General features: G+C 38.0%; 1 pseudogene; it reads left to right on the plus strand.

The window, feature by feature from the left end:
• Positions 1 to 1,686: 1,686 nt before the first annotated feature.
• The window catches only part of LOC127909594 (protein CBFA2T1-like), a 93,802-nt pseudogene continuing 86,309 nt past the window's right edge, over positions 1,687 to 9,179 (plus strand).

Here is a 9,179-nt window from a genome sequence, read left to right on the forward strand (position 1 = left end):
TCTCTCTCTGTCTCTCTCTGTCTCTCTCTCTCTCTCTCTCTCTCTCTGTCTCTCTCTGTATCTCTCTCTCTCTGTCTCTCTCTGTATCTCTCTCTCTGTCTCTGTCTCTCTCTCTGTCTCTCTCTCTCTCTCTCTCTCTCTCTCTCTCTCTCTCTCTCTCTCTCTGCTGTATCTGGGCGGGGTGACTGCTCTGCTCTGCTCTACTTTCTGTCCCGCTGTGTAACACGTCATACATCTTCTAGAGGCTCTGCTCGAACCTCTACTACTCAACCATGTGGATGAGAATATTATCATGTTGTAAAAGAGAATGTGTTCTCAATGGCGTATCTAGCTAAATAAAGTTTTAAAATATGATATAACAGTTATTATTTCTCCCTCTGTCTCTCTCAAGAGAATACTGTGTCGTGTCTTTACTATCATTAAATTGAAGACTTAGTTTTTATCAAAGATTCTCTGTAATTAGTATTACGCTATTAAACTGATTAATCATGTAACTGTAATTAACTAGGACGGCGGGCCACCAAGGAAAATATTCAGATTACACAGTTATAATTTCCTAATATAACATTTCAGATATTTTATATCCGATCAAATAGTCTTCGAATTAATTAATGATTTACTTTACCTCACGTTAGTCTCATTCCAAACGTCGTAAATTGTTGGTTATCTGCACGAACCCAGTCATCCATACATCAATTGTCTTAAATCATTTATTTACTAAGTATTTCTCAGAAATGCATAACACAAACAAACAAAGTAAATAAGAAGAACTGAAAGCCACAAGAAATGACAGGGGAATGTGCCCTAGTGGGCCAAACCGGTATCGCGGCTTGTTAGACAAAAGTCACTACAGAGTTGATAATTATAACAATTGAAATACTAATCCTTTGCACATGAACGCTCACTCATTCGGGAACAATTGCCATCAGTATATATATTTACGCTCAGTGTGTCGTCTTGATCACTGGTGAAAATTGGTTTCTTTTGTAGAATTGTCCGTCTCTCTCCCTTTGTCTGTCGTGGTTAGAGGGGATAGTTCAGAGCAACATTCATTCATGTTGTTGTAGAATGGATGTTTTGGCGGTTGTTGTTCTTCGTGTTCAATGATACCGAATTCCTAGCTGCAGACTAGTAATCAATGTCAAAGACTTGTTCTTATTCTGTCGGTATCGATAGTCTAGGAGTTTAACCACGTGGTATGGTTAAAAGATTCAGCAGTCTGGTCTGCAACCTTTGTCCTCCTAATGGAGAAAAACATGGTCTGGTTGAGGAATTCTCAAGATTGGGGTTTTATTCGGGAGTTGCAGAAAAGGGCCTGTCCCAGGATGCCCTCTCTAACTGGCTCATGGACGGTCCTCTGATTTAGTTAAACTCAAGGGAATTGGAGTTTCCTTCATTAAACAGTCAAAATCACATGACACAGTTTTACAAACAGTATCATCCTCACTCATTAATCTTATACAACAATTAGATGGAAACCTCATATCTGAGGCTATTATATAAACAGCGTTATGGTGATGTGGCCGTCTCCCACAAAATGGTACCAAACGGACCAGTTCGTAGCTTCACCAATCTTTTATACCTTCTCCAGAACATAAATGTTGTTCGGACCTCAAGTTCTGTGAGGTGGAAGAAATTCCTTTGTTCTCTCTATGAAAATTCACTCTGTTTCTATACTGTGTGGCCATGAGGCAGGGTACGACCTCTCTGATCACAGCAGCCTGGTTGTAGGAGACAGAGAGAGGGGGATGGGACTTGCTGTACCCAAAGAGGGCAACGTCATGACAACTGTCAACGTGGACAGTTCTGTGAGTGGCTTTGGATATCAGCCTATGTGAAGTATATATATATATATATATATGTATATGTAAAGTATATACGCTGGGAGTCAGGAAACAGGTGAGGAAGGTTAGTATAATAAAGAACCGGAGCCAATGAACAAACACGAGGAGTAATCAAGGAGAAAGTGATTAGCAGGTGGTTGCCAGGTGTCTGTAATGATGGTTGCCAAGTGTGTAATGATGGTTGCCAGGTGTGCAATGATGGTTGCCAGGTGCGCAATGATGGTTGCCAGGTGTGCTCAATGTGGGTTGCCAGGACTGGTGGTTAGTACCCTGGCGACGTCGAGCACCGGAGGGAGGGAATTGGCATGACAGCCTATATATCGAAAACAGTGTATTTTTCTGCTCTGTGGATTAGGATGAAGGTACTCGCAAAATGACCATGTTACCTACATGACCATGTTACCTACATGACCATGTTACCCAAATGACCATGTTACCTACATGACCATGTTACCCAAATGACCATGTTACCCAAATGACCATGTTACCTAAATGACCATGTTACCCAAATGACCATGTTACCTACATGACCATGTTACCCAAATGACCATGTTACCTACATGACCATGTTACCCAAATGACCATGTTACCTACATGACCATGTTACCTAAATGACCATGTTACCTACATGTACCTAAATGACCATGTTACCTACATGACCATGTTACCTACATGTACCTAAATGACCATGTTACCTACATGACCATGTTACCCAAATGACCATGTTACCTACATGTACCTAAATGACCATGTTACCTACATGACCATGTTACCTAAATGACCATGTTACCTAAATGACCATGTTACCTAAATGACCATGTTACCTACATGTACATAAATGACCATGTTACCTATATGTACCTAAATGGCCATGTTACCTACATGTACCTAAATGACCATGTTACCTAAATGACCATGTTACCTACATGACCATGTTACCTACATGTACCTAAATGACCATGTTACCTACATGACCATGTTACCTAAATGACCATGTTACCTACATGACCATGTTACCTACATGACCATGTTACCCAAATGACCATGTTACCTACATGACCATGTTACCCAAATGACCATGTTATCTACATGACCATGTTACCTAAATGACCATGTTACCTACATGTACCTAAATGACCATGTTACCTAAATGACCATGTTACCTACATGTACCTAAATGACCATGTTACCTACATGACCATGTTACCCAAATGACCATGTTACCTACATGTACCTAAATGACCATGTTACCTACATGACCATGTTACCTAAATGACCATGTTACCTAAATGACCATGTTACCTACATGTACCTAAATGACCATGTTACCTATATGTACCTAAATGGCCATGTTACCTACATGTACCTAAATGACCATGTTACCTAAATGACCATGTTACCTACATGACCATGTTACCTATATGTACCTAAATGACCATATTACCTACATTACCATGTTACCTACATGTACCTAAATGACCATGTTACCTACATGTACCTAAATGACCATGTTACCTACATGACCATGTTACCTACATGTACCTAAATGACCATATTACCTAAATGACCATGTTACCTACATGTACCTAATTGACCATGTTACCTACATGTACCTAAATGACCATGTTACCTACATGTATCTAAATGACCATGTTACCTAAATGACCATGTTACCTACATGACCATGTTACCTAAATGACCATGTTACCTAAATGACCATGTTACCTACATGACCATGTTACCTACATGTACCTAAATGACGATGTTACCTAAATTACCATGTTACCTACATGGCCATGTTACCAACATGTACCTAAATGACCATGTTACCTACATGGCCATGTTACCTACATTACCATGTTACCTATATGTACCTAAATGACCATGTTACCTAAATGACCATGTTACCTACATGTATCTAAATGACCATGTTTGCTTCATGTACCTAAATTACCATGTTACCTACATGTACCTAAATAGCCATGTTACCTACATTACCAAGTTACCTATATGTACCTAAATGACCATGTTACCTAAATGACCATGTTACCTACATGACCATGTTACCTACATGTACCTAAATGACCATGTTACCTACATGTACCTAAATGACCATGTTACCTAAATGACCATGTTACCTAAATGACCATGATACCTACATGACCATGTTACCTAAATGACCATGTTACCTAAATGACCATGTTACCTACATGACCATGTTACCTAAATGACCATGTTACCTAAATGACCATGTTACCTACATGTACCTAAATGACCATGTTACCTACATGTACCTAAATGACCATGTTCCCTAAATGACCATGTTACCTAAATGACCATGATACCTACATGACCATGTTACCTAAATGACCATGTTACCTATATGTACCTAAATTACCATGTTACCTATATGTACCTAAATGACCATGTTACCTACATGACCATGTTACCTAAATGACCCTGTTACCTATATGTACCTAAATTATTACCATGTTACCTATATGTACCTAAATGACCATGTTACCTACATGACCATGTTACCTACATGTACCTAAATGACCATGTTACCTAAATGGCCATGTTACCTAAATGACCATGTTACCTACATGACCATGTTACCTAAATGACCATGTTACCTAAATGTACCTAAATGACCATGATGCCTACATGACCATGTTACCCTAAATGACCATGTTACCTACATGTACCTAAATGACCATGTTGCCTACATGACCATGTTACCTACATGTACCTAAATGACCATGTTACCTACATGACCATGTTACCCAAATGACCATGTTACCTACATGTACCTAAATGACCATGTTACCTACATGACCATGTTACCTAAATGACCATGTTACCTAAATGACCATGTTACCTACATGACCATGTACCTAAATGACCATGTTACCTACATGTACCTAAATGACCATGTTACCTACATGTACCTAAATGACCATGTTACCTAAAATGACCATGTTACCTACATGACCATGTTACCTAAATGACCATGTTACCTAAATGACCATGTTACCTAAATGACCATGTTACCTACATGTACCTAAATGACCATGATGTTACCTAAATGACCATGTTACCTAAATGACCATGTTACCTAACATGTACCTAAATGACCATGTTACCTAAATGGCCATGTTACCTACATTACCATGTTACCTACATGTACCTAAATGACCATGTTACCTAAATGTACCTAAATGACCATGTTACCTACATGACCATGTTACCTACATGTACCTAAACCATGACCATATTACCTAAATGACCATGTTACCTAAATGACCATACCTAATTGACCATGTTACCTACATGTACCTAAATGACCATGTTACCTACATGTATCTAAATGACCATGTTACCTAAATGACCATGTTACCTACATGACCATGTTACCTAAATGACCATGTTACCTAAATGACCATGTTACCTACATGACCATGTTACCTGTGTACCTAAATGACGATGTTACCTAAATTACCATGTTACCTACATGGCCATGTTACCAACATGTACCTAAATGACCATGTTACCTACATGGCCATGTTACCTACATTACCATGTTACCTATATGTACCTAAATGACCATGTTACCTAAATGACCATGTTACCTACATGTATCTAAATGACCATGTTTGCTTCATGTACCTAAATTACCATGTTACCTACATGTACCTAAATAGCCATGTTACCTACATTACCAAGTTACCTATATGTACCTAAATGACCATGTTACCTAAATGACCATGTTACCTACATGACCATGTTACCTACATGTACCTAAATGACCATGTTACCTACATGTACCTAAATGACCATGTTACCTAAATGACCATGTTACCTAAAATGACCATGATACCTACATGACCATGTTACCTAAATGACCATGTTACCTAAATGACCATGTTACCTACATGACCATGTTACCTAAATGACCATGTTACCTAAATGACCATGTTACCTACATGTACCTAAATGACCATGTTACCTACATGTACCTAAATGACCATGTTACCTAAATGACCATGTTACCTAAATGACCATGATACCTACATGACCATGTTACCTAAATGACCATGTTACCTATATGTACCTAAATTACCATGTTACCTATATGTACCTAAATGACCATGTTACCTACATGACCATGTTACATAAATGACCCTGTTACCTATATGTACCTAAATTACCATGTTACCTATATGTACCTAAATGACCATGTTACCTACATGACCATGTTACCTACATGTACCTAAATGACCATGTTACCTAAAATGGCCATGTTACCTAAATGACCATGTTACCTACATGACCATGTTACCTAAATGACCATGTTACCTAAATGTACCTAAATGACCATGATACCTACATGACCATGTTACCTAAATGACCATGTTACCTACATGTACCTAAATGACCATGTTACCTACATGACCATGTTACCTACATGTACCTAAATGACCATGTTACCTACATGACCATGTTACCCAAATGACCATGTTACCTACATGTACCTAAATGACCATGTTACCTACATGACCATGTTACCTAAATGACCATGTTACCTAAATGACCATGTTACCTAAATGACCATGTTACCTACATGTACCTAAATGACCATGTTACCTACATGTACCTAAATGACCATGTTACCTACATGTATCTAAATGACCATGTTACCTAAATGACCATGTTACCTACATGACCATGTTACCTAAATGACCATGTTACCTAAATGACCATGTTACCTACATGACCATGTTACCTACATGTACCTAAATGACGATGTTACCTAAATTACCATGTTACCTACATGGCCATGTTACCAACATGTACCTAAATGACCATGTTACCTAAATGGCCATGTTACCTACATTACCATGTTACCTACATGTACCTAAATGACCATGTTACCTAAATGACCATATTTACCTACATGTATCTAAATGACCATGTTTGCTTCATGTACCTAAATTACCATGTTACCTACATGTACCTAAATAGCCATGTTACCTACATTACCAAGTTACCTATATGTACCTAAATGACCATGTTACCTAAATGACCATGTTACCTACATGACCATGTTACCTACATGTACCTAAATGACCATGTTACCTACATGTACCTAAATGACCATGTTACCTAAATGACCATGTTACCTAAATGACCATGATACCTACATGACCATGTTACCTAAATGACCATGTTACCTAAATGACCATGTTACCTACATGACCATGTTACCTAAATGACCATGTTACCTAAATGACCATGTTACCTACATGTACCTAAATTATACCATGTTACCTACATGTACCTAAATGACCATGTTTGTCCCTAAATGACCATGTTACCTAAATGACCATGATACCTACATGACCATGTTACCTAAATGACCATGTTACCTATATGTACCTAAATTACCATGTTACCTATATGTACCTAAATGACCATGTTACCTACATGACCATGTTACCTAAATGACCCTGTTACCTATATGTACCTAAATTACCATGTTACCTATATGTACCTAAATGACCATGTTACCTACATGACCATGTTACCTACATGTACCTAAATGACCATGTTGCCTAAATGGCCATGTTACCTAAATGACCATGTTACCTACATGACCATGTTACCTAAATGACCATGTTACCTAAATGTACCTAAATGACCATGATACCTACATGACCATGTTACCTAAATGACCATGTTACCTACATGTACCTAAATGACCATGTTACCTACATGACCATGTTACCTACATGTACCTAAATGACCATGTTACCTACATGACCATGTTACCCAAATGACCATGTTACCTACATGTACCTAAATGACCATGTTACCTACATGACCATGTTACCCTAAATGACCATGTTACCTAAATGACCATGTTACCTAAATGACCATGTTACCTACATGTACCTAAATGACCATGTTACCTATATGTTACCTAAATGATGTTACCTACATGTACCTAAATGACCATGTTACCTAAATGACCATGTTACCTACATGACCATGTTACCTACATGTACCTAAATGACCATGTTACCTACATGACCATGTTTACCTAAATGACCATGTTACCTACATGACCATGTTTACCTACATGACCATGTTACCCAAATGACCATGTTACCTACATGACCATGTTACCTTAATGACCATGTTACCTACATGACCATGTTACCTACATGTACCTAAATGACCATGTTACCTACATGACCATGTTACCTACATGTACCTAAATGACCATGTTACCTACATGACCATGTTACCCAAATGACCATGTTACCTACATGTACCTAAATGACCATGTTACCTAAATGACCATGTTACCTACATGTACCTAAATGACCATGTTACCTACATGACCATGTTACCCAAATGACCATGTTACCTACATGTACCTAAATGACCATGTTACCTACATGACCATGTTACCTAAATGACCATGTTACCTAAATGACCATGTTACCTACATGTACCTAAATGACCATGTTACCTATATGTTACCTAAATGGCCATGTTACCTACATGTACCTAAATGACCATGTTACCTAAATGACCATGTTACCTACATGACCATGTTACCTACATGTACCTAAATGACCATGTTACCTACATGTACCTAAATGACCATGTTACCTACATGACCATGTTACCTACATGTACCTAAATGACCATATTACCTAAATGACCATGTTACCTACATGTACCTAATTGACCATGTTACCTACATGTACCTAAATGACCATGTTACCTACATGTATCTAAATGACCATGTTACCTAAATGACCATGTTACCTACGTGACCATGTTACCTAAATGACCATGTTACCTAAATGACCATGTTACCTACATGACCATGTTACCTACATGTACCTAAATGACGATGTTACCTAAATTACCATGTTACCTACATGGCCATGTTACCAACATGTACCTAAATGACCATGTTACCTACATGGCCATGTTACCTACATTACCATGTTACCTATATGTACCTAAATGACCATGTTACCTAAATGACCATGTTACCTACATGTATCTAAATGACCATGTTTGCTTCATGTACCTAAATTACCATGTTACCTAAATGACATGTACCTAAATAGCCATGTTACCTACATTACCAAGTTACCTATATGTACCTAAATGACCATGTTACCTAAAATGACCATGTTACCTACATGACCATGTTACCTACATGTACCTAAATGACCATGTTACCTACATGTACCTAAATGACCATGTTACCTAAAATGACCATGTTACCTAAATGACCATGATACCTACATG

This window comes from Oncorhynchus keta, chromosome 19 (assembly GCF_023373465.1).
Source record: "Oncorhynchus keta strain PuntledgeMale-10-30-2019 chromosome 19, Oket_V2, whole genome shotgun sequence".
In the NCBI taxonomy this organism is placed as follows: domain Eukaryota; kingdom Metazoa; phylum Chordata; class Actinopteri; order Salmoniformes; family Salmonidae; genus Oncorhynchus; species Oncorhynchus keta.